Genomic DNA, 27,725 nt, shown 5'->3' with positions numbered 1-27,725 from the left:
ATCCAGCACTCGTGGTGCAGGAGACAAGCAGCCAATGCTGTGAGGACAAGCACACCATGGGAGAGAAGCAACTGACTCGGGGCTGTGAGCTGATTGAAATCAACTCTCCCAGCCTCACACATTGTCAGGGTAACACTAAGTACAGCAACAGTGTCATCTACAGCCCAGCCTCTTTCAGCCCGGCCAGCAGGATCCGCTGAGGCCAGAGTGAGGAAATCACCATCTCGGACGATCAGTCCTAGAGATCGACAACGCTGGAGACTGTCCCAACCCTTCGGCCTTGTTGGATGGGACTGTCTTGCAAACGGACCGAGCGGTTCCAGTCAACTGTGTTGTGCCCCTCAGAGACCGCTGCTTAGCATTCCATATGCCAACCTTTTGTAATTCAGTATGGATCTCCCGTGCCCATGATCTGGGCCCACCAGAACCCATAGTAATTTATTCATGTATAATTGCCAAACCTTAGTGGGGATCTAACCGGAACCGTAGAGCACTAACCTTTTGATCGCATTATAAACACGCCCATAATTTGAGAACTGCACATCCGACTTTTATCACGCTAACCTTGTTTACATCAGAACAAATAGTATTATCTTTAAAAGCTCATATCTTGAGAAACATATAAGGTATTTTTATCGTTTTGGTCTTGTTTTTTTCAGAATATAATGGGCTATATTTCTAAACTGGTGTGGAGTCTTTTTGTGATGTATTCATCGTGTTACTGTATGTGTGTGTTGCACAAATACTTTTCACTCTGCCTTTTGAGATAAGCCTGCCTGCTCTATGTCAAGCTATCAGGGGATGAACACAGGTTATCCTATTAGTGTATCTAGCTTATCCTTACTAGAGTGTTGGGTGCTGTCTGACTTGGATGTATATCTTTTTTTTAAATGTGTTTTTATTGCAGAATTAGAAACAAGACCACATCATAGGCCAATCATTACACTTGCAGCATAACAGCCTTAAAGACGACAGAGACAGCCATTTAGCCCACATCCCGGAGGTTGGGCGGCGCTTCAGGACTATCCTTCCCAGGAAGATATTTCTGTGTACCCCTTTCCCAGGATCCGACCAGCATCACCTTTTAGTATCTGCTTTTACCCCCTTAAAACTCCCCCCCCCCATGCATCAACAAGCGAACTCAAAATGCTCCTGGAAAAACCGCCGTCAGCTCATACCCGGTCCAACATAGCTCAAACCATACCGTTCCAGATTCCCCATTCCCCTTCCCAGGTCCCCCAAGTATGACTGCCAGAATGCCTGCCTACCATCTCAGGAGCCCCCTTTACCCGGGTCTGACCTACATACTATCTGCCGAGAGTACTCCAGGCCGCTATGTCGAGCAACCTCCCTCAAGACCCCCTTCCCCTCCCCCCCCTACCCCCCCAACTACCACTGCTGCTGCTGCTAATGCGGGCCGTCCAAATCCGTACCATCTCAGGGGCTCGCCACATACCAGGAGTTGCTCGCAATCGCTAAGAGTGCATGGAATCCGCATGGACTATCATTCCTCATCCTCTCCCACCATGTAATCACGCAACGCTTGCACCACCAATTCCCAGGCTCTCGCCATGTCCAAACAGCTCTCCTTGCCAAGTCTAGTAGCCTGCCGCATTGACTTGGATGTATATCTTAGACAACTAGAAAATCAATTTCTAAAACAAAGGCATTCAAGGAAAAGTTGTTTTCTGCCAAGAACAAATTTTGTTTTACCACCTTTCTTAAATTACCATGGAAACTGCAGATAGATGGAAAGAATTTAAGAACATGACACAACAGTTTTGAACAAAGGGATTACTGGCATTATAGCATAACTTTCTAGAGTAAAAGTGCTATATAAAGGGACATTTTAAATGTTCAACTTGATTAAAGATGCTGACTGTTTCTAGAAGCCTGTGTGTTGAATGTATTATTAAGGAGCTGATTTTAGGGGGAGACGGGTAGGGGGTTGTCAGGAAAATAGTCATTTTAGCCCAGGCGGTGAAAGGACAGGCATGCTTTCATGGTGCCTAGATGTATTAGGCAACTGGTGATTTTGAGTAGAGAGAGTAGAAGGTTGGATGGAACACTGGCTCAAGCGCTCAGATTCGAGGGTGGATTTGAGGTCATGGAAGATGAGAGGAAGGAAGAGCAGGGCAAAAAAAACTGCAGATTGATAACAAGTTTTTGTTGTACATCTTTAATGTATTGTATAGGTTTTATGAACTTATCCATGAAGTTTTGTTGAGCAGACCTTGCATTGGACATATGCAATACATGGGGAGCGCACTTTGAATTAATGTTTGCACAAGTAGTACTTTATGGATAAATGTTGTTCTGAATATGTGTGAATATGCACTTTGTACAATGTGGTTCTTTAATTTTTATATGATGGGCCCAGCAAAATAGGTCACTTTAAGCAATTGACGGATGCGCTTACGTAGCCAGAGCAAGTTGCATGCTTTAAGCAGTAGGCATAGTGTTCAGCAGGCGTTAGTTTACAATTTTTTTGAATGTATTTTATTGGATTGCTAATGATAGTGTCACTGAATGTTAATGGTCTAAACAATAGGTGGAAAACACAAGTGTTTGAAGCCTGTTGATGGGGCATAGCCCAACAGTGTTTTTTCTACAGTAAACCCATACAGCTTCTACCAATTTATCTAAATTTCCAAAAGTTTAAAACATGGGCTGGGTTTAAATGCTTTTCTACAACGAATGTTGCACACAGAGGGGTTGCCACCTTTATTTCTCAAAATGATAATGCTGAAACTCGCAATTGGCAGGGTGGCACTGAAGGAAGCTGATCCAGGGTAAACTATACAATTGCCTTAGCAAGGTTAACACTGGACAGTTGTATGCTCCTGATGGAGCAAAGTTTTGTATGAAAGAGACTTGCTTGGATGCAATCCTCTCAAATAACGTGTAATACTTTAATCAACATGTTCATAAATACTAATAATGCATTACTTTTTTTATACAGATTCTAGGGGAAGCTTACCTATGTGTATTACTAATAAGTAACCCGAGTGACTTAAAGTAGCTGCCAAAAACGCTGGAATTTTCTGCGCATGAGTCTACTGCCTCTAAGTAGTATGACGTCCTTTGCTTTGGTGGGAAAACTTTGCAGCTGCGCAATAGCTACTAAGATGGCTGCTTCAAACTCACATGTTAATGCACATGCTATGCTTAAACGAAACCTTGCACATTTATTTAAAATTGCTAATGCGAAAGGGTTAAATAATTTAGTGGGATTAGAGTCGGAATAAGTGGTATATAGTGCATTCATTTATTTTTGTATTCTAACATGTCTTTTTCTAACTTTATTATTAGTTCGTATTTGGGCCTGGAGGGTGCCTGAATCCCTATCCCACCTGACTTGTGCGCAAGTGCACCCAAAGCCCGCCTGTAACCATGATGAGACAAGTTGAAACTCAGCCAAGGTCACACTTGCTAGAAGCACTTGGGAACCTCACCTCTCGACCCAAAGAGGGAAGGAAAGAAGTCAACATTAGTATACAATGTATTGATCATAATGTGAAATGCGGGTGGGAATAAAGCTTGGGAAAGTAAATTAAAGGAGCAGTAATAATGAACAAAGAACTAAAGAAAAAGCATTGCATTAGTATGGTGTGATGACCTCTACCCATCTCCATGTCCAATCAGAAGTAGGGGTTTTCACGAATATTGAAACATTGGGGGTGTTACATACACATAGAATAGTATAACTAAGGTAGGTTTAGTCAGTTATATGTCACAGAGACCCATAACTGATGCAGATGACGGCGGATGCCACAGAGCTCAGAGATGCTGTCCGAGCACTCTGATAGGAGACACGATAGAGAGAAAAGAAACGGAGATACTTCTGAAGAAGAATCCGATCATTTAGAATGGGAGCGCAGACGAAATTTGCTGAGGCACATCTGAAGAAGGGGAAGAAGTGAAGAGAGTAGTGCCAGAGAGGGGTGCGACACTGGTGTTGCATCGAGAAGAGGTTGCCTGTCCTATCCTAACCCTGTCCTGATCCTTTGGCTCCTGAAAGACTCAGGGATCACTATCCAGCTCCTTGGCCAGGGGTTGGTCCTCAGACCATTCTAGGTAAACATAATTCTGTGTAGAATGTCCTTGTACTGCTCTCTGTTTCCACCCTTTCCAGGTTCTGTCATCATGAGATCTTTAACTGAGACATATTTGTTCTATTTTGATTGTTACCTTCAAGAGAACGGTGTATGACGTGTATTGGTATTTGACTCACAACATTTTTGATTAGATAAAACTTTCAAACTCTCTCTCCAGTCTGTGGTCCTTCGAAGAATAAAGTTTAGAGACATTTTACCTATTTCATCTAACAACCTGATCTATTGACCAGAGGAAATTAAAACCTAGGTGATAGGATTGGTAAAAGTATCGGTAATGGTAAATTCATCACACAAGAATATCAAAATTGATTGCAGTAATAATTACCAGCTTTATGTGTGAATGTTTATGGGTCCAGGTGAGTATAATAGTTTATGAGTAACCCAAGCTGGTAAATGTGCTGCATTACTCCATTTGAAGATAATCCAGGGCCGTTTAATAAAATGCTTCATACATTTTTACAATTCCTTGGAAATAGTAATTGGAGGAGACTTTATTTTTCTTACAAGACCCACAAATTGATACCACAACAGTTATTAAAAGACAGTATAAACATAGGATAGCTAAGATCTTCTGTATCATAAATGATTTAGATTGGTTGATTCTTTAAGAATGGATCTCCCATATAAGATCAAATTTGCCTGCACCTGTGCAAGGTTTGTAACAGCTACTTACATCAATTCGTTTTTGGTTTCATTAACTATTGAGCATTTACTGATCATTCAGCACTTAAACTGCACATAATGGGAGGTTGAATAATTTTAAAACATAAGCGATACATTTTTGATAAAATGTATTTGGAAGACAAAGAATGAGTAGACGGTTTAGAGTGGGAATAGAATTCTTTAAATAAATCAAGGCACAGCATTGATGAACATGATGTGGGGTGCATTTAAAGCATCCCTATGTGCTCAAAGAATTGCTAAAAATATAGCCACAAATACAGCTATGAAAGAAGAAAAGAATAATCTGGAGAGTCAAATTAGAAGAGATGAGGAGAGATTTTGATACATAATACAGCAGAAAAAGAAAGGCTCTTGAAATTGTGAAATGTGCTTAAAATGATACTGTTAGGCCAAAAACTATAAATGATTTTACTTACCTACAAGAAATATATGAGTCGAGAGATTATGCAGAAAGATTCATGGCATGGCAAGCTAGAGAGCAGATATCCAATAGAACTATTAACTCTTTAAAATGTCCAAGGACTGGGGTTCATAGCACTCGGAGGAACAAGTCAATATGAATGAATTAAATAACCTTTTTAAGACAAACCCCAATTCCAGGGATTTCAGAAGAAGATATTAGATTTAAGGGTAATACTTTTACTTTACTGGAGCTTGAGGAAATTATTGATAAATCACTGGTGGGGGGAGGTTAAGTATGTGGACCTGATGGTTTCACCTCCGAATATTATACCTCATTTTCTGGCATCTTTTATACTTATATATTTTGTCTAACTAACTATATCTTGGGTGGAGATATAGTCTCACCCTTTTTTGGCACTGGGAATGCTGTAAGTGTCTTAAAGAAGGAGAAGGATCCTACAAAACTGAATGCATACTGCCCTATTGCACTTTTAAATTGTGTTTGTAAAATTATCATACATTTATTAGTGAATAGGTTTAACAAGGAGACCTCAAAATTCATTCAAACAGTCCAACATTTTTTTTGCTGGTTTTAAGCTCTATACCAAAGCAAATTACTTAATCAAATCACTACAAAACAAATTCTGCTACAAAACAAATTCCAGCAGCAACTTTTTTATTGGATGCAAAGAAGGCCTTTGACCTTATGGTCTGGGAAACTCTTATGTGCATTCCAGAGAAACTATTAGGCAGAGACAAAGCTAATTGTAACTTTATCCGGGGTAGGGATTTTTATAGTAAAGTGGGGGATGAGACAAGGCTATCACCTGTTCCTGTGCTATTCACCTTTGTTATGAAACCATTGCCCTTAGCTATTCGCAATGATAAGATATTTCAGGCTCCCCTGCCCTATGACTAGGATTAAGCTGTATGTAGACAATGTCATTTTTTAAAATTGTATTTAAATTTAATAAAGTGCAGCAAATGTCCAAATGTTTCTTAGCGCTAATGTCCACAGAGACTGATCTACCGAGTGCTCCTAATTAGAGGTGTCTATAAAGGAACAGTAAAAAAGGCAGGTTTTAAGACGCTTTCTAAAAATCTGCATAACTGGGAAGTGGCATGAACAAAGCTTCTGCTGACCAAGGAGGCTTTGTTCATTTTAGGAACCAACATCGTCTTGAAGACCTAATGAACCAAAACCTCTTCTAGGGGAATACCAGGAACATATTTTTCAAGGTATGCTGGACCTGCATGGTAGAGGGCTTTATGTGCAATGCAAAGTGCTTAAAAAGCTGCTCTCTTTTTGATGAGGAGTCAATGCGGCTCCTCCAATGCTTTCGAGACTGGTTCAAACTTTTTGCTGTTTTTAAGGAGGCGTATTGTTGCATACTGTAGCCACTGAACTTTCTTTAAAAAGCCTTGATTCATGCCCAAATATAGGTCATTTCAGTAGTTCAACCTTGACAGAACACGAGAGACAGTGACTGTGTTCTGAAAATCATACAAAATGTGTGGCAGTGTTTCCTTCAATGTTTCTAGAAGTTAATAACAAGAGGAGATCAGCTGATTAGTCTGGTTGGAGAAAGTGAGTTTCAAGTCAAAAATGACAGATTTTTCACTTTGGAAACCTGACTGGGAAGAGGGCCAAGGTCAGTGGCCACCGGGAATTGTTCCAAAAAGACATGTCATACTCAAAGAGGAGCACCTCCATCTTCTCAGAATTTAATTTAAGACACTGGCTATTCATTCAACTCACAATAGCTCTCATGCAGTTGGTGAAGCAGAAACCTACCTCCTCCACGCTGCTAGTAAACCTCACTACTATTTGCATGTCGTGCATGCAAGAGATTGTTGAGAAGCCAAAAGGTCTGATCAGTTTTGAGAGGGGAGCCACAGAACAGAACAGTGTGGGGCTCAACGAAGACCCTTGCGGGACACCAGATGGTGAGGGAAAATGTTTGGAAGTAAAGTCTCCAAAGGAGACTAATTGCACTCTATCACTAAGAAAAGAGCATAGAAGATTGGCAGCTGATCCTCCAATACCTGCCGCCGCTAGGTGCTGTTTCAAAACCAAATGGCTCACAGTGTCAAAGGCTAAGGATAGGTCCAATAGCACCACTGCTGCCTTTCCACCATTATCATATATGATATTCTGAATCCCCTCGGTAATCACCACCAGAGCAGACTCTGTACTAAGATAATTTTAAGAAAAATGGTGGTAATTTTCTGTTCTCAGTCATGCCATGTAATATTATATTATTTTTAAGGCATATTGAATCTATGATTACATCCTTACTATAGTCATAATTAAGCCTGGGATTAGCACTAAGCACTTCATATAGAAACAAGGAAGAATGAGGATTAGCACTGCCTAATTTGAAAATGTACCATCATGTGCACTTTGCACAGGATGCATTTAGGTTTACAATGGTTCATATATCATGTATTTATTTCTAATATGTCCTGATGGATATGATGTTAGGAGAAGACCATATAAGAAATAGTTTACAATTAAGAAAATCCTCTAAAAGGTACGATATAATTCACTACGGTGGTTTTCAAAATCAAAGCTAAATTTTTAAAATATATCTCAATTCCCTATATTAGACTGAAAGCTTATTTGGCTCCGATGGAATGGGAAAATGGCTGCACATTGGAACCAGCTGTAGTCAGCAGGAGGATGGTGAAACGCTTTGCGAAACTAACATTTTAACAATTGATAAATTGAAGTCCTAGACTGAAATTGAACCCCTGATCACTATCAATAAGTCTCCGCTACAGTGGTTGTTATAATTTATACTGTGCTACAAAACATAGATCCTAAACCTTTAACCAGTTATAAGGAACTGGTGGCAAATTTAATCGATATCCTTTATTCAAAGAAATTGGGAGGTTAGAATTAATATTTGTGTACATTGATAAAGTCGATAGCTATCAAGAGATGTCCAATAAATGGGCAAAAGAGGAAGACATTGTTTTTTAACCGGGAAATATGGCCTAAATGCAATTTATTTAATTTTTGGGCATTTAAAGAGAGCGAACTTTCGCAAAATGCAATTTTATCCTTGTGGTTAATATATCGGACCTCACAATTCTTTAATAAGGTTAATGGAGGCTGCCCCAACCAATGTTTTAGGTGTGAATCTACAATTAGTGTAGACTGGTCCCACATCATATGGTAATGTACTAAATTATCTCATTTTTGGACTTCTGTTTTTAAATACTCGGAAGATCAGTAGCAGGTGCAAATTCCACGCAGCCCTGCTCTTGTGTTGTGTTTTTTTTGTTACCTAATGCCTGAAATGCCATTAAAGTTATCACAAGTTTATCTTTACATCGATTTTGGTGGCACGATCACCTTTATTGCAGAGATGGAGGACAAAGTTTATTCCCTCTTTTAGTTTTGTATATGGTGGGATCATTTTTGGATGCTTTACAATAAGCCAGCACAATAGAATGTCATGTGAGAAGAAATTGTATGTTGTACTGTGGAATGATTTAGGGAGTTTGCCATCGGCAATCATGATAAATGTAAGTATCTCAAAATGTTTATTGTTATGTTGGATCATTTTAAATTTTAAAACCGGGCTATATTTTTGGAGAACTTACAGCCGTATTTATTTACTAGGATTGCTAGATATTCATGAACTTGTAACTTTTGGTTCTTGTGATAATGTTAATTGTTTCGATTATAACAGAACCTCTGAACAAAAAATAAACCTATAAAATAAATATCTTCTTTATTTTAAACATTGCGTGGTGGACTACTTCAAGCAAACTTGTTGCTTGCACTTTCTCCAGCCACGTGCTTGAAGTACGCTGCCTCATGAACCGTACTCATATCAATACATTTTGTTTATATTTTATTACAATAATAATTACAGTCTCCTGCATATTGACGATTCCGCACAGTGCGCCGCCACCTCATTGTAAACGAACGTATGTATTGCACTGCTAGTTGAAAGTGGCATGACTCATGACAGCAAGTCGAAGCTGCAGCTGGATATTGAACACACATTATACTTTCCTCAGGCATTAGCAATTTATTCACTGCAAGATGACAATCCATGTACAGCACATTTGCAATGCTGATTTATATCCCTGCAAAACAGTTAATTGTCAATTTCTGGCTTTTAATCGCATAAATATATGCCCACCCACCTCTGAGCCTTTTAAAGGTCTCGCTGCTGCGAGGAGATAGTTTAATATTTTTAATGCACAGATCTTTTAGCATTCACAATAGTATAAATAATGGTGTTAAAACATTTATATTGCGGTCAATGGTATCATAAGCTGCTAAATTCTGCTTGTTAAATGATGCAATATCTGCAGACACAACATAGGAAGATTTTATTGCAGCTGTTAATTAAGCGAAATATGTAAAGAGCAAGAATGTGTTGAAAAATGTAAAGAGGAGCACCATTGTCCTAGTAAATCAAAACAGTGTTTTCTAAAGTTCATGAAGGGTCTTTATCGCTACTTAGGCCCTGATTATGAACTATGCAAAAAGAATAATTGATGGGCCCACCATGCCACCGCAGTTTGGACCCAGCCACAAGCAAATCAATCAGGGCCCTGCTCCCTATGGGAACAGTCCTGCCTGATTGCCAAGCCAGGTCCTCCCTGGACCAGAAACAAGCATCCTGGGACCGTCTCTGGGTATCACCCCTCATCAGTCTGGCTAGCTTGCCGCCAGCGGCATGGTGAGCAGGATTAATTTAACCAAGATCTCTTGACTGGGGGTGAATGTTTGATTCATTCAGCATTCCGTCCCTCATTTGTTGCCGCAACACTGATTATGAATTAAGCAGAACTCCATTGGAAGATTCAGTTTGACTGAAATGACCATTACATGGAATTCTGACTACTATGAGTTAGACCCATCAGAAATGAAAATAACTGGGAAGGTATGGAATTACCATGCAGAATTATGAACAATATTTCCTATGTGAGGGGTTTAACCCTTCCATTTACCTCCACCTCTGAGCAGCTGGTACATGAAAGCATTGACTTTCCTGCAAGTTCAGGGGTGTAGGGAAGGGCCTGGGATGATAAAGGAGGGAAAGGTTAGAATTACCATGGCCTTGGGCATGAGGTTTGTCTGCTGTTACTGCCAAGCCCTCATGCTGTTATACTAGATACAATGATTGCCAATAAAAGTGCGTACGGTGCTCCAACACTGGGGAATCCGGGTGTTGGAACTCTGGGTCAATCATGATCAGGTGTGGCAGAATTCCATATGATAATTCCACTCTACCTGACTTGAAATTAAAGTCTAACTATGGATCTCCAAACACCTCTGCATCAGATCTCCACAAAAATGAGTTGTAAGCAGTTATTATTTATCTTGGGCCTTTGCTTTTACCATTTATGATCTTTACACTGATTTTTCTTTTACAAGTGTGTAGGCCGCTGGGCTTGCTCATCATTTTAATGGGATTAGATGGCTTCAAATATTGGTTCCTGATTCTCAGCATCAAGCAATGTACCTTCAGGCTAAACAGAGCTTTCTTTGTTGAATGGTGTAGAAGGGGTGCCATAGGCCCCAGAGCAATTATGAAATTGGGCTCCTGACCCTTGATTAGGAGGTAAAAGAAAGCTGTTATATGGGTACAGTTGGGAACTTACAGCCCTCAGCCCCAGTTTCATTGTACTTGCTGCTCTAATGGTAGCTAAAGTCCTGGCTTTGTTATTCCATTATACAATCTTCCTTAGAGTTTGCTATTATGTGACATTGTAACACTAAGATGTAACGGCTGATTGTGAGAGAGTGGGCTTTCTCCAGGAGGTTGTCTTACTGTTGTCTTTGTGGTCTATTTTTCTTAAACATTAGAGCGGTGCCCCTATTTTTCCTGAGCTGTGGCCAGGTGAGGAGCGGCGCCGGTCTCTCAAACTCTAGATGAGTGAGAGACGTTTGTTAATCAATAATGGTTGGGTATTGCAATATGCAAAGAACACAATAAATGTTAATCATTGGAACTCATGATGGAGAACATTCACTAAAATGTTTCTTTCTGTTTTCTTTCATATATGTCTTCCGCACTTGATTCCTTTTGCCTTTGATCAACAGCTTCTACTAAACAGGAGCATTGAGAAGGCCTAACCAGGTGACATCTTGTATGTTCTTTTGATTTATGTTATACACACACTCACTGTTTATAGCAGTAGCAAAATCTAACCTTTGGTCCTGTAGAAGCAGGTGATACTCACTGTATCGATAACTGCAGAAACATGTCGACCTCTATATAACAGGCAGTAGATATTTGTTTGAACTACTGGTATTTTGCACTCCACGTTTTTTTAATCTTGGAAGTGGTCTGCTCTTCATTAAAGTCAATTTTGCACCCACTATCCATTTTTAATCACTCACCTTCACTGATTTTCTTATTTGCACTGCTTTTCAGTTACTTGGATCTAAGAGTACTTACTGTACGCTGTGGACATACCACCTGTTGAGACTGACCCAAATGATGAAAGGGCGGTCCAGTTTGTGTAAGTGATGGAATTCTGTACCATACAGTGATAGTCCAAGCGTATCAAGTGGCGGATACGACATGGTCTGAAACACAGAATTTTGAGTTCCTTTAGACCCACAGTTATTATTTGTGTATACAGTACATTGTAAATATATATCCTTAGCTGTTCAGCTCCTGGACAGTCAGGGGGCACCTCATGTACAATGTAAAAATGCTTCACCATGAAATCTCTGATTTCCATTATTTATTATACCCTTATAGCCACATGCTGAAAGCTGTACTGGTTGTTAACAGCCCTGAACCTGAGGTAGTGGCCTGAGACGAAGTCAAGGGACTCTAACGAGGGAGAGTGCCTTTAACAACCAGTATATCCCAAGGCAGAAGGGCTGCAAGACTATTCGAACATCCCACCCACTAAGGGAAGAATGTTACAATGTTAAAAATTTAAAGGGAGAAACATTAAGACAAAAATTGGCATATTGAAGCTCCAGGCTTATGCTAGTCGTTATAAGCCCAGAGCTACTCCATTGTCTTCAATGGAGCTCTCAAAATTCCAATGTTCTAATATAGCATTATTGCTGGAGATTCTACAGGTTGTTAATAAACCTCTACCTAAAGTATAGGCCCGATTAATAAGTGAGGACCTATAGCAAGGGAGAGGGTCTTTAACAAGTGGTATATACCAAAACAGAAGGAGTTATAATGCTCTTAGAACATTCCACCCACAGAGGGTAGACTGTTCTATAATAAAGAGGGAGAAACAAAGACAAGCATTGCTTTATTGAAGCAGAAGGTCTATACCAGCCAGTATTGCCCCCTACTACTTCTTTGTCTTCAATTGAGGTCACAACATTATGTTTTAATTTATTATCTGATATTTATTGAATTTGATTAATGCTAAAGCAGACATACAACACTTCAAAGGCAACAATGTGAAATAAATAGAAATCAGCTGTGAGCCAAGTCCGTCTTCAAGGAGGAATCAAAAGTCACCATTTCACCAAGCGAGCAATGTGGAAGGCGATTTGGAAAGGCATGTGCACTGACATTTCAATGCATAATTGTGACATTAATGAATGAATTGCATTGCATATCACAATAGTAAGACTTGAGCTTAAAACAGCAAATTCAAGCACATTTAAATACACAATATATCCAAATGCTGATTTGTTCAGGAAAATTGTGTCCTCCATTGTAATGGTGCACAAATAGGGGGAGGATAGCCAAATATTCCCATTCACGAGAATTGCTTACGGCTGTGGTTCTTAGCCAGGAATGAGTGGACCGCTTGCAGTGGATGGTGCCTTTTCAAGAGTTCTACAACATTTTAATAACATTTTGAAAATAAAATCATCAGATTATTAAAATTAAATGTACAACGGAGAAATGTAAACCCCTCTATAAATGAAAAGAAATTTGAAATCAGAGGCTACATATTTATTTGGATTTCAAAGCTTCAGTCATTGGAGAATTCCAAATATAGCCAACAGAATTTAGTATGGACACTGGTGGCCTCACATTCACTGGTATGTGTTGACAAATGTAGAGCATGCATTAGAAGTAAAAAGGACAAAGGCATACACTAGAAACTAAGGCATGTTTTGCAATGTAAAACTAAAAACACATTTTGAAAAAGTTCGACCTTCCCTTTAAAATTACGATTTTTGTATTTTTTGCCTGTAAATCAAATTAAATATTCCACACTAAACTGTATTTTTTGGATGATTTATTTTGTTTTAAATATAGAAATTTGCTGGGGGGGGGGGGGGGGGGGGGTTCCCCGTCATCGAGTAGTGATTCAGTGGTGGATCAGAGAAGTGAAACAGTTAAGAACCACTGGCCTGCATCGTGTAATCCAGCCTTAAAAAGCCAGAACTGTGTGGAGTGCATAAAAGGTTGTGGCATATACAAGTCTGGGGTAGTGGAGATAATAAGCAAAACAGCAATTGTGTTAACCATAGTTACCCCAATTTCATCATCTAGTAAAATCCTAGACACAGACTGAAAATTGAAACTTCTTTATAAAAACTCTGAATCTATGCTCATCTATATTCGTTTAAGTTTACATTTTGCTGTTTTTAAATACTTTTGAAAGTGCTTTCTATTTGTATTTGCTGTTATACAGTTATAGGTTCATGTAGAAAAGGAGACAAAAGACATATTTTTGGATGATTTTCCTACTTCTATTACCGGTCTTGACATGAACTCATCCATCAGAGCAGCAAAAAGCCGCTCGGTATTAACCCTAGTATTTACAAACATGTTAAAACGTTGTTTATTACCTGGAGCCACATATACATCTCCTCCTAAAAAGGTAGAAGTTTAGTCGTTTCCATGAAGAAAAAGAGGAACTCTTTTGTTTTTATGGGTTTATAAGAGATGCAAGGTCCTTGAAGTTGAAAAAAATATTTACCATGTGTGGAAAAAAAGAAATATTGAGCTGCATTTGCCGCTTTGACATATCTGAAAACCGACAAGTAGTTCATTGATTTAAGTTTATGCTCAGTAACCTATGATTTGTATAAATTTCCATGAACATACTATAGGAGTATTCTGAATTCAAGAAAAGTGCAAAATTGCAGGCCTAAGCCACAGCTCATTAATTCAACATTTCCTTCTAAGTTGGCTTCTTTGTAAATGCTGAAGGAAGGATTCACAAAGCAGTGGCGGCTGCCTCAGAACGGGGGTGGTGCGGCAGGCGGGGGGGGGTGGAAATGGATAAAAAAAAAAATTCAAACTTAAACGTACCTTTACTTTGCCGCCGCACCGTGCCACCGCAGCCTCTCCTCCATCCTCTTCAGGCCTGATATAGCACCGGAAGCACCCAGGCTTCTGGGCTCTCCCGGCCAATCACAACACTGCACTGGCAGCGTTCTGATTGGCCTGAAGCATCCTGTTTGGATGCTAACGCAGTGCTTGGGGTGCCTGGGCATGTTATCTACAGGGCTGTGCAACACAGCCCAATGAAAAACATGCTGAGTGCATATGACAGTTTGGCTGGCCCGAAAGTGCCAGCAAAATGTTCATGTGCACTTAGAGTGCAAACCACTCCTCACTCTGCTCAGTGTGACAGAGCCCAGCCCCGCCCCCACCTGGCTCTGTGTGCCGCATAGAAAAATAGAATAATAATAATGTCCTGTTATTATCATTTTCTTTTTATTTTGTGCACTGCTAAATATCAGTGGGTTGACACTTCTCTGCCTTAGCAGAGAGCCACCACTGTCACATAGGTAAACTTACACTTTTGTGTAAGCTTATGATTGTTTGCTATTCATAAAGGTATATTACTAGTGGAATCTTTACAAATGTGTCTCAACACATAAAAAGATAGGACTGTCCCATATTTTTATGTACGGAGACTTTCCAGTCATAAAGATACTACTAGTAAAATACTTTTGTGGATAGAAAACACAAAAGTATACGTTTATCTCTGTGAATCAGTGCCAGGCAGCATTATATTATGAAATATTTGTAAAATGAGAAAGAAAACACCTAACAATATTACCAACTCTTACTGCTTTGGGTATTTGGAAGAGCATAAATTGACTAAAACTCAGCTATTCTCTGTCTGTAGGTAGAAGAGAATGAACCAGTTCTTAATTTGGAAAAGAACAAGTACCTGGGCAAACAATGTTGCTCGGAAGCCGGTTGCAGGCGCCTTGAATGCTGGTGTGCGGAATACAAAGGCTTCCTAGTCTTGATTTCGCCTCATGCCTCTTTCATCCATCACCATGCAATCCCTATCCCTTTATATCAATTTTGGGGGTTCTTGCTTTCTCCCCTTGTCACAGTTTTTCGCCTTTCGGTCCCTTGTATGTTTTTCTCTCTCTCGGTCTGGGTCCAAGTTTGATGAGGTAAAAAATAATTGCTGGTTCCCAAAAATAAGTGTTGGTGGGCAGCACCTGCAACCACCTGCTCAAAATAAACTCTGGAGTGAATATATGGACACATTTACTAAAATATCATGCAATGCAGCATAGCAAGCAAAGTTGCTGTGCTGCTTTGAGTCAAAAGGAAAGAGGAAATCAGCACCATATCTATTACATTATGGTGCTGTTTTTCTCAGGCCTTGTGCTGGCACACTTTTGGCTGCCTTGGGCAAACACACACCCTTTCACTATAAAAGCAGGTTTGATAGAGGCACTGTTTGGTAATATGTCAGTTCAAGCACCACATCAAAATATGATTAAGCAGTATGCTTACAGGTACTGTACACCTCAAGGAATCTATTAATAGACTATCAGTTACAATCCAGAATATCTGGTGGAAAACTTCACAGGAATTGGCCTTAGTTTTTTCTGACAGTGGGTCTTTGTCATATTATGGTTTAGCCCTGTTTAAAGTTCTTAGTTCTTTTTCCTCTATCCCCATGGTTCCCGAGTTTCGCCTGCCTAGAATGTTGTGAGCGAGCGTTACAGGTCTGTCAGTTATTGCCGTTAACTGTTTGCTGCGAAGTGGCTTATTAGTAGTGATAAGAAGTGACTTACCATAAGTACTAGGGCCACAAATACAATAAAGGCTCTGTTGGGGGTCTCAATAAAGTATTCCCTTGCTCAACCCTTGTTAGCTGGCAATGAGAAGACAGGCTTAATTTAAGAGACAGGTGTGTAAAGCATTTAAAACACCAGTGCATTAGTTAAGTTAGACACAACATAAAATAAAAATCCAAGACCAATTTATACAAAACAGATGATATTTTTTATGAACAAATAGACACCAAAATGATAAACATCTAATGTAGGGAATCAGAGATATGAATTTTTAAAGATTAAAAGTAAAACTAAAGCTTAGAAGAGAATAGTATTCTAAGGGTTAAAAAAAAGGTTGTGCTGCACCAGGACAAAGTCAAGAGTTCTTTAAACTTACTTCCAGAAGTGTTTCTTGATGCAGGGAAGTGGCCACATTACAACCCAAGGTTCCAGAAGCTTTGAATTGCTCCTTGGGGTCTGGGCTACAACTCCCATGATGCACCTGGTCAACTTCTGGAGCTTTTGCCTGAAGTTGCGCCAAACTGCTCCAAACTTCTGGAACTTCTCCTGAAGTTCTGCTTGTGGGTTCAAAGTGTTCAAACACCAATCCACGAGTCTAGAAGCTCTGAGATGGTCCTTGGGATGTTGGAACTGCAATTCCCACAATGCACCTGACCAAATCCTTGGAAGCCCACTGGATACACTCCGGGATGGGGACTTCTTGGTGGAGATGATGCAGGTGGGCTCAGTTAACCTGTAGCTTGCTAGCAGTCCACTACTTAATCCTTTTTGAAGCAAGACAAAGTCATTAGGGCTGTAGTTCCAGAATGTGCAGCAGGTGCTGTCCTTCAGAGTACATACTTGTGGGGTGTAGATAAGGTTTCCAGCAGGGCAGTCATTCTTCTTCTAGTTTCAGGCAGCAGATCTGAGGTGCTTGGCAACTCATCCATATGTATGCTGTGTTCCTGGGTGTCAAGCAGGGGGTCGCCCCTGACCAATGAGATGCAGGGTGCCACCCAGATATATGCCCACTTCCTCTGAAGTGTGGCATATTCTTGTCCCAGAAAGCCCTATTCTTTCAAAATACAACATGAAGTTCAGGTAAGCCATCCCATTGGTGTGGCCAAGATTCCCTAACACTCCCTTTCCATTCCTCTCCCTAATCTAATAATAGGGGTTTGTGTGTGGCTCATTGTGGTTTCTGCAGCTGCAGTTCTCTACCCAGAGGAACTCCATTGTCTCTCTAGCAGGCAATTTCACACCTCTTTAAGACAGCTTGGTTCAGCCTGGCAGAGACTAGCCAATCAGGAGAGAGCAGCTGGAAGGCTGGAATTTGGCTTACAGTAAAGAAATTCTAAGAACTTCTTTTCTGTGATAGTTATTAAAAATGGGGTACCAAATGAGACCTTAGGGATGACTTATACGTAACAATAAGGTAGATTACTACTTTGGAAGTACCTTTAATTCCAAGGTTGAATCTGCATACAATTTAATTTTAAAGACAGTCTGCAGGTGGGCGTGGCTAAACAAGCCGCGGAATGGCCGCTTTGTAAGCGAGCTCCGCTGGCTGGGAGAAAATCCTGTATTAATCCTAGACACGGAGGGCTATAGCATCATGAAAATAGCCTCTGAAGCAGCAGGGGCACCCGCTCCTACATCGCTGTGGGGCTAGGTGAATTTAAATTGTCTTTTTTGGTAATTACAAAATATGTATATTTGTATATTGTTGATCGTATTTACCTTATGTATGTGGTGAATTTTAATGCCATGAAATTTTGTTTTGTACTGTGCTTTGATGGTTTTAACATTTTTAACCGAATAAAGTTTGCTTCAGGTAAAAAAAAAACATCGCTGTGACTCTAAAGAGCGAGGAGAATTGCCTGACGGTGCTACAGGCAATCGAGTGGAGAGGCGGCTGACTTGCCGGAGCCCGGCACCCGCGACGGCTGGGCCGTCCTGCAAATTGAGGCAGTGCCTGCGGCGGCTCACTGAAATCAGAGTGGAGAAGGCGTAGGGCTGAGCTGGAGTTCGAGGGCTGCAACCGAATAGGCGGCCTCCCATGCAGGTATGAGGTGTGGTGTGGTGGCATCAGGAGGAAACACCCCAATGGTGGGGCTGGGAAAGGAGAGACCCGGGAGGCCGCAGCTGCCATTTTGCAGGTTGGTGGAACAGCCCGGCAGCATGGAGAGAGGAGGTGGCTGGTGGAACTGTGAAACCCGCATAGTGCGCATGGACCCGGGACGGATGAGCGCTGACCGGAAGGCTGTAGGATGCGTAAAACCCCAGCATAAAAGATTGGGCCATACTCCATAATTTGACCCTGGGAGGCTGTTTCACTCGTTGCAACACACAGGCGGCTTTTTGAGTGAGGCGGAGGGTAGCTGCTCAGACCAGTGTGGAAGCGCCCGCTACTGCCATGAGACACGCAGGAGAGGGGCGTGTGCCAGGGCACCGTGCACTTATACATGCAACAACAAGGGTGATTGTGCGGTGAAGTGCAATCGCAAGATTGATGCCTCGGCCTTGCTCATGCATGGCCTGTCCTGCTGACTATATTGAAAGCGAAGCACAGCATGAGTGACGTTGGCGGTGGCTGAGGTGTAACTGTGCCCTAATTGCCCACACAAGTGGGACAATTCACGCTTGTCTCTGAACAGGCTGTGGTTGGGCGTGACCGAGGATATTGCCAATGTGAGGATCTCTGGTGTGTTGGAACAAAGCTTGGCCTGCCACTCACAGTGAGCCGGTGTATGGGCAGCAATCCACGAGTGAGATAGCGGGCCCTTCAAAACCTACTGGCTACCGACGATATAGGTAAACCAGATGCAAAGCAGTCCAAGCTAAATTTTGACAATCAACGCTCCACAAGGCATACTGATCCCGACCCGATACTCAGAGCGATGCTTATCGAGACTCACAGGCTGATGATCATGGGGAGGACATACGGACCCTGATGCTGAAAATGCGCTCCAGCTTGCGGAACATAGATACAAAATTGGACACCCTGACCACGCAGCTGGATTCCGTAAAAGAGCAGGTGTCTACCCACAAGACCAGATTGGACAGACTTGAGAACAGGCACACAGAACTCCACGAATTCCAGGTGGAAACTAAGGAACAATTGCTACATATGGATACGTTTTTTTGGGGTTATAAGAGCTACTAATGATGATTTGGAGGCGCAGTCTAGAAGGAATAACCTCCGAATTACTGGCATTCCAGAGACCACCACCATTTCTAAAATGGAGGTCTTTGTTACGGATCTCCTTTACAAGCTCTTTAATCCTCACCAGTCACTGGTCTTCGTGATTGAGAGGGCCCCAGGTCCCGGGGGCCGAAACCTCCTGACGCCAAGACCAATCCTGGCAAAGCTTCTGAACTATCAGGACAGGAATCTTATTCTGCAATTGGCGAGGGAGAGGGGGCAAATTACACATAAAGGCAACACCATTTCCTTTTACCCTGACTTTACTCCGGCAGTGCAGGCGGCACGAAGAGAGTTCCTCCCCGCAAAGCGAATCCTCATGCAGGTGCAAATTCCTTATTCCTTGCTCTATCGAGCCAAATTAAAGGTCTCGCATGATGGAACTGCCCACTACTTTACGGATGTGAAATCCGCCCTTAAGTTTGCTAAGTATGTCAGCGGGAAGAAGTCAAAGACCACCAGTGCTGAAGAAAGGAACTTTGGGAGGCCACCTAGGCGACAATGACTGATTCATTAATTCAATACTACCTGTGTCTATTCGTTAATGTACTCTCAAGCTCTGAAGATATCCTTTCCTGTTTAAGAATGCTCATTTCTAGATGTGTTCCTAACTCTTTGATTCCCTGTACTTGGACGCTGGTGCCTGGCAGCCTTGAGGCACGTGAACGTACTGTTCTTTCAAGATCATTGGTTATTACTGCTTGCCTGTCCGCATTACTCCCGGCCACCCTGTGCAGACAGGGGATTGAGCCGGCTTTGCATCGCCCTCAAGGGAAGTCTCCCTTTATTATCTATGTTGGTTTCACAGGTTCGAATTGAGAAGGGTATGCTACAACCTGATTTGGGGGTTGGAGTGGGTGGCGGGCAGGAGATGGGGTTTGTTTTTTTGTTTTTGTGCCAGCATGCAGATGCAGAGAATACGAGAGTGTTTAACAGATGCAAGGGGGAGCTCTGCCTACATGCAGTGGGTGGATACATGCACTTTAGGATTTACCACACGCTGGCACATTGCATGTTCTCACATGAAATGTTAGAGGGCTGAGCGATGGTAAGAAAGCCAGGCTTGTGCATGCGTATCTATCTAGACACAATGTTGATATATGTACATTGCAGGAAATGCATTTAAATGTCAAACCATTACACCGACTGCCGCACAGTAGGTGGGGAACGGTACACTCATCTATTTATTCAAACTATGCTCGGGTGTGTCTGTGTTGCTTTGTAAAGGGATGTACTGGTGGGAAGAAATGGTCTATGTTGATCCGGAAGGGAGGTACATCATCTTACATGGGAGACTGAGTGGCGTGCCCATGGTGCTTGTGGCAGTGTATGGCCCAAATGTTGACTCCCTTGAGTTCTTCTGTAATCTTTGGTCTAGGATCAGGGCAATCGGCTGTGGTATGGTTCTTTGGGGTGGTGATTTCTATGCAATATTAGATGTTGACATGCATAGACAGGGTACAGCTCACACCTTACACCCACAGGCTAGTGCTGCACTGCAGGAAATTATGTCCGATGGGGACCTGTTGGATATGTGGCGGACTCATCACCCAAAACTCAGAGAGGGGACATATATATCTAGCCATCATAGTGCCTGGTGCCGCTTGGACTACTGGCTGATCTCACATGACATTGCTATCTGGGCGCTGGAGGTGGCACACTTGGCGCGCTCGCTGTCAGACCATGCCCCTTGTCTGCTTAAGCTAGGCCTACCGGGTACACCCCCTCGGGCTTTCACTTGGAGATTGCCCTCCATGCGCTTCTAGACGAGGCCTTTAAGGAGGAAATCCGCTCTGACATTACTGACTACTTTACTCTTAATGCTGGGTCAGTAGACACTGAAGCCTCGCTCTGGGAGGCCTTTAAAGTGGTTATCAGAGGGCAATGCATTGCCAGGCAGGCTGGGGTTTTGAAAGCTATTAGGGGTACTATTGCTACCTTGGAGTGTCAGATAAAGGAACTTGAGGAACACTTCTACTCGACGAACGACCCCAAAACAACAGCTCTCCTAAAGGCAAAACTACTGGAGTTTGCTGAGGAATCGCAATGGGAGATTAATTTCCTGGGCAAGTATGCAGAGGCGAGGAGATATGGTGAGGGCGACAGACTTTGCCGAACGCTGGCCTATATGATCCGTCCATCTAGATCTACTATGTTTGTGCGTGAGCTTAACACCGCTAGCGGGGGCACCGTCCGGGGTCAATCAGAGATCCTTCATGAGTTCTCCGCCTTCTATTCCTTCCTATACACTGCAACTCAAGACTCCAGCCCAGCAGGCCTACAAGATTTTTTAGACACCTTTGCCCTGGTGTGGTTCAACAATACACATAGGGAATACATAGACCTCCCCATCACGGTGGAAGACGTAGCTCAGGTTATTAAAAAGTCTATCACTTGACAAGGTCCCTGGGCCTGACGGCCTGACTACTGCCATTTTTTAAGACATATGTGGATGAACTAGCTCCCGAATTGCTGGCGGTTTTTGAGGAGGCGTTGGAAGTAGGAGCTCTGCCACAGTCAATGAGAAAAGCCATAATTATAACCTTATTGAAACCCGAGAAGGCCGAAACGTAGGTAGAGTCCTACATGCCGTTATCATTGATAAACATAGATGTAAAAATATGCGCTAAGCTATTGGCAAATAGATTGGAGCCACTACTTCCCATGATTGCACTCCCTGACCAATCGGGGTTTATCGATGGAAGATCGACATCACACAACTTCCGCACACTGTTCTCAGTGCTACACTATCTCCACCCAGACGTACATGCCACCACTATTTTCTTAGATGCAACAAAAGCATTTGACACGCTTGAGTGGCTCTACTTATTCACCATACTAGCACGCATGGGACTGAGCCCCTTGTTCATAAACCGTATTCAGCTCCTGTACACCATGCTGAGGCTCTGAATAAGGGTGAATGGCTTGCTATCTGACCCATTTATTATAACCTGTGGTACCAGACAGGGGTGTCCTCTTTCGCCCCTACTTTTTGCTATTGCTATGGAACCCCTGGCTGCCAGAGTCGGACAACACCATACGGCGTGGGGTATCGGTTTCAGCACGCGTAGCCTCCTGATCACGCTTTATGCCGATGACGTAACCTTGTACATTCTTAACTCAGAAGAAAATTTAGACCCGGTCCTTCAAGAATTTATGAGATTTGGGGGGATTGCGGGCGTTTCCATTAACTGGATGAAATCAGTAATTTTCCCACTAACTGATGGTACATCCGTAATACATCTGATCTCCCCTTGAGATGGGAGGCTGAGGCTGTCAAATATTTGGGAGTGTGGCTGAGTCGAGACCTACAGGAGATCTGGAACCTAAACTTTAGCAGGGCACCAAGTGGCTTGAAGGTAAAGTTGAACTTTGATCTAAACTACCCTTGTCCATTGCTGGGAAGATAGCGCTGTCGAAAATGGTCATACTGCCGAAGTTTCTGTAGCTGTTTGTCAATGTTCCAATTCCCCTCACGCAACACTTTTTCTCACACTTGAGATCGCAGCTGCTGTCCCTTGTCTGGGCTGGAGGTCAGGCCAGGGTTACATTACGGCAGGGCGGACTGGGTGCCCCAGATATGCAACTATAGGGGCTATGCGCCCAGGCCAAATTTCTTTATTTCTGGGTTCACCCAATGCCATACCAGCCCCATGTAGCAGTAGAGATCGATTCACCTATACACATTTGCTGATTTATACCCAAATGGTGAGTTTAGGCCCCCTCCTGAAGGGACTGGGGATCGGGCTGTGACATTTGCTGAGCTATTCATGCATCACAAACTAAGAGCTGCATGTCGTGCACTATGGAAGGGATTCCCTGAGGCCCCCCCATCATTGCGAGCTTTAGAGCAACTTCTGAAATCATCTTCTCCCCGTAAACTAGTTACACGCCTGAATACCAATATGCTAAATACGAATCCGGTGGTTAAGCCAAAGTCACTCCAGCAGTGGAACAGCGAATTTGACCCTCAATTGACAGACAAACAGTGGCCATTCTGCTGTAGGCAGCTCACTGAACTGTCTGCAAATATAGACTTTGCCTGATCCATTTTAAATTTGTGCATAGATATTACAGGACACCTATCAGTTTATATCGCTTGAAGCTTAGGGAGGATGCGAGTTGCAGGCGCTGCGGCTATGCTCCTGCGCCCTTTCTGCATATTGCATGGGATTGCCCACACATTATTCATTTTGGCAGGAGATCTTTACTACAGTTAACCAAATTGTTAACAGAACGGATGCTCCTTCCCCTGAATTTGGTCACCTGGGCTATGTAAAAGACACACCACTAAAACAGTGCAAACTACATGCACTTCACTTACTGTTTGCAAGAAAACAGGTTGCCATTCGTTAGCGGAGAAAGCAAGTACCCTGTATCAAGGACTGGCTAACTGATGTTACATATGTCTCACAGAACTCAGCAATTTCTGGGATTTAATGCCCCCGACTTCGAGACCACATGACATATGGGAACCATTCGTAAATTGGGTGCGAAACAGGTCTGACTGCCCTGAACCCAGTCCCACTGTGGAGGGTTAGTGCTGTGCTGCCCCCAGATGTTGATGTGGAATGCCTTCGGATTACATAATATCTAACATGTGTATCTCTGATGTGATATGATTGACTAGGATCTGCTCATTGTTCGACTTTGATGGTTTATGTGGACTTCAGGTCTGAGATAAGTTAAATTGTAGATTGTGGCATGAAAATGAACAAATTGATTACTGTATTGTGCGAGCTGCTCACCCGTTGCAACATGCTATATATGAAACTTTCAGATCTCGAACTATAGTGCTTTTTGTGTCAATGCAATGTCATGCTGGCTGGTTTTGTTGGAACCCATCGTTCCTATTGTTTGTATTTATAAACTTAAATAAAATTATAAAAAAATCTTTTTAAAAAAAAGACAGTCTGCAGAGCATGGCTGCCTTTAAAATGACAAAAAAACACAGTTGATGGACAGAATGTGGAACAATGTCATACATTCACCCCAGTACAAGGATCTGGGCCTAAATCCATCGTTTTTTTGCACTCCACACCACCCTGGGTTAGACACTGGCTATATGCAAATCAGCTCTGACCCCGTGCCTCATGGGAACAGTCCAGTCCGAACTACCAAGCCATGTCTTTCCCAGACCGGAATCAAGCATCCAAGGACCGGTTTCTGGCTATCAGCCTTCATCAGCCTGGATAGCTTGACTCTAGTGGTGTGGAGAGCCTGGGACTCACGTCTGAGTATACCCAGTACACTCTGGGTGAAAATTGCAAAAAAACACAGTTGATGGACAGAATGTAGAACAATGTCATACATTCACCCCAGTACAAGGATCTGGGCCTAAATCCATCGTTTTTTTGCACTCCACACCACCCTGGGTTAGACACTGGCTATATGCAAATCAGCTCTGACCCCGTGCCTCATGGGAACAGTCCAGTCCGAACTACCAAGCCATGTCTTTCCCAGACCGGAATCAAGCATCCAAGGACCGGTTTCTGGCTATCAGCCTTCATCAGCCTGGATAGCTTGACTCCAGTGGTGTGGAGAGCCTGGGACTCACGTCTGAGTATACCCAGCACACTCGGGGTGAAAATTGCAAAAAACACAGTTGATGGACAGAATGTAGAACAATGTCATACATTCACCCCAGTACAAGGATCTGGGCCTAAATCCATTCTTTTTTTGCACTCCAAACCACCCTGGGTTAGACACTGGCTATATGCAAATCAGCTCTGACCCCGTGCCTCATGGGAACAGTCCAGTCTGAACTACCAAGCCATGTCTTTCTCAGACCGGAATCAAGCATCCAAGGACCGGTTTCTGGCTATCAGCCTTCATCAGCCTGGATAGCTTGACTCCAGTGGTGTGGAGAGCCTGGGACTCACGTCTGAGCATACCAGCACACTCGGGGTGAAAATTGCAAAAAACACAGTTGATGGACAGAATGTAGAACAATGTCATACATTCACCCCAGTACAAGGATCAGGGCCTAAATCCATCGTTTTTTTGCACTCCACACCACCCTGGGTTAGACACTGGCTATATGCAATCCAGCTCTGAGCCCGTGCCTCATGGGAACAGTCCAGTCCGAACTACCAAGCCATGTCTTTCCCAGACCGGAATCAAGCATCCAAGGACCGGTTTCTGGCTATCAGCCTTCATCAGCCTGGATAGCTTGACTCCAGTGGTGTGGAGAGCCTGGGACTCACGTCTGAGTATACCCAGCACACTCGGGGTGAAAATTGCAAAAAACACAGTTGATGGACAGAATGTAGGACAATGTCATACATTCACCCCAGTACAAGGATCTGGGGCTAAATCCATCGTTTTTTTGCACTCCACACCACCCTGGGTTAGACACTGGCTATATGCAAATCAGCTCTGACCCCATACCTCATGGGAACAGTCCAGTTTAAACTACCAAGCCATGTCTTTCCCAGACCGGAATCAAGCATCCAAGGACCGGTTTCTGGCTATCAGCCTTCATCAGCCTGGATAGCTTGACTCCAGTGGTGTGGAGAGCCTGGAACTCACATCTGAGTATACCCAGCACACTTGGGGTGAAAATTGCAAAAAACACAGTTGATGGACAGAATGTAGAACAATGTCATACATTCACCCCAGTATAAGGATCTGGGCCTAAATCTATCGTTTTTTTGCACTCCACACCACCCTGGGTTAGACACTGGCTATATGCAAATCAGCTCTGACCCCGTGCCTCATGGGAACAGTCCAGTCCAAACTACCAAGCCATGTCTTTCCCAGACCGGAATCAAGCATCCAACGACCGGTTTCTGGCTATCAGCCTTCATCAGCCTGGATAGCTTTACTCCAGTGGTGTGAAGAGCCTGGGACTCACGTCTGAGTATACCCAGCACACTCGGGGTAAAAATTGCAAAAAACACAGTCGATGGACAGAATGTAGAACAATGTCATACATTCACCCCAGTACAAGGATCTGGGCCTAAATCCATCGTTTTTTTGCACTCCACACCACCCTGGGTTAGACACTGGCTATATGCAAATCAGCTCTGACCCCGTGCCTCATGGGAACAGTCCAGTCCGAACTACCAAGCCATGTCTTTCCCAGACCGGAATCAAGCATCCAAGGACCGGTTTCTGGCTATCAGCCTTCATCAGCCTGGATAGCTTGGCTCCAGTGGTGTGGAGAGCCTGGGACTCACGTCTGAGTATACCCAGCACACTAAGGGTGAAAATTGCAAAAAACACAGTTGATGGACAGAATGTAGAACAATGTCATACATTCACCCCAGTACAAGGATCTGGGCTTAAATCCATTTTTTTTGCACTCCACACCACCCTGGGTTAGACACTGGCTATATGCAAATCAGCTCTGACCCCGTGCCTCATGGGAACAGTCCAGTCCGAACTACCAAGCCATGTCTTTCCCAGACCGGAATCAAGCATCCAAGGGCCGGTTTCTGGCCATCAGCCTTCATCAGCCTGGATAGCTTGACTACAGTGGTGTGGAGAGCCTGGGACTCATGTCTGAGTATACCCAGCAAACTTGGGGTGAAAATTGCAAAAAACACAGTTGATGGACAGAATGTAGAACAATGTCATACATTCACCCCAGTACAAGGATCTGGGCCTAAATCCATCGTTTTTTTCCACTCCACACCACCCTGGGTTAGACACTGGCTATATGCAAATCAGCTCTGACCCCGTGCCTCATGGGAACAGTCCAGTCCGAACTACCAAGCCATGTCTTTCCCAGACCGGAATCAAGCATCCAAGGACCGGTTTCTGGCTATCAGCCTTCATCAGCCTGGATAGCTTGACTCCAGTGGTGTGGAGAGCCTGGGACTCACGTCTGAGTATACCCAGCACACTCGGGGTGAAAATTGCAAAAAACACAGTTGATGGACAGAATGTAGAACAATGTCATACATTCACCCCAGTACAAGGATCTGGGCCTAAATCCATTCTTTTTTTGCACTCCACACCACCCTGGGTTAGACACTGGCTATATGCAAATCAGCTCTGACCCCGTGCCTCATGGGAACAGTCCAGTCTGAACTACCAAGCCATGTCTTTCTCAGACCGGAATCAAGCATCCAAGGACCGGTTTCTGGCTATCAGCCTTCATCAGCCTGGATAGCTTGACTCCAGTGGTGTGGAGAGCCTGGGACTCACGTCTGAGTATACCAGCACACTCGGGGTGAAAATTGCAAAAAACACAGTTGATGGACAGAATGTAGAACAATGTCATACATTCACCCCAGTACAAGGATCAGGGCCTAAATCCATCGTTTTTTTGCACTCCACACCACCCTGGGTTAGACACTGGCTATATGCAATCCAGCTCTGAGCCCGTGCCTCATGGGAACAGTCCAGTCCGAACTACCAA

Source organism: Lissotriton vulgaris, chromosome 6, assembly GCF_964263255.1.
Source record: "Lissotriton vulgaris chromosome 6, aLisVul1.2, whole genome shotgun sequence".
Taxonomy (NCBI): domain Eukaryota; kingdom Metazoa; phylum Chordata; class Amphibia; order Caudata; family Salamandridae; genus Lissotriton; species Lissotriton vulgaris.
Note: the sequence above shows the minus strand (reverse complement) of the source record.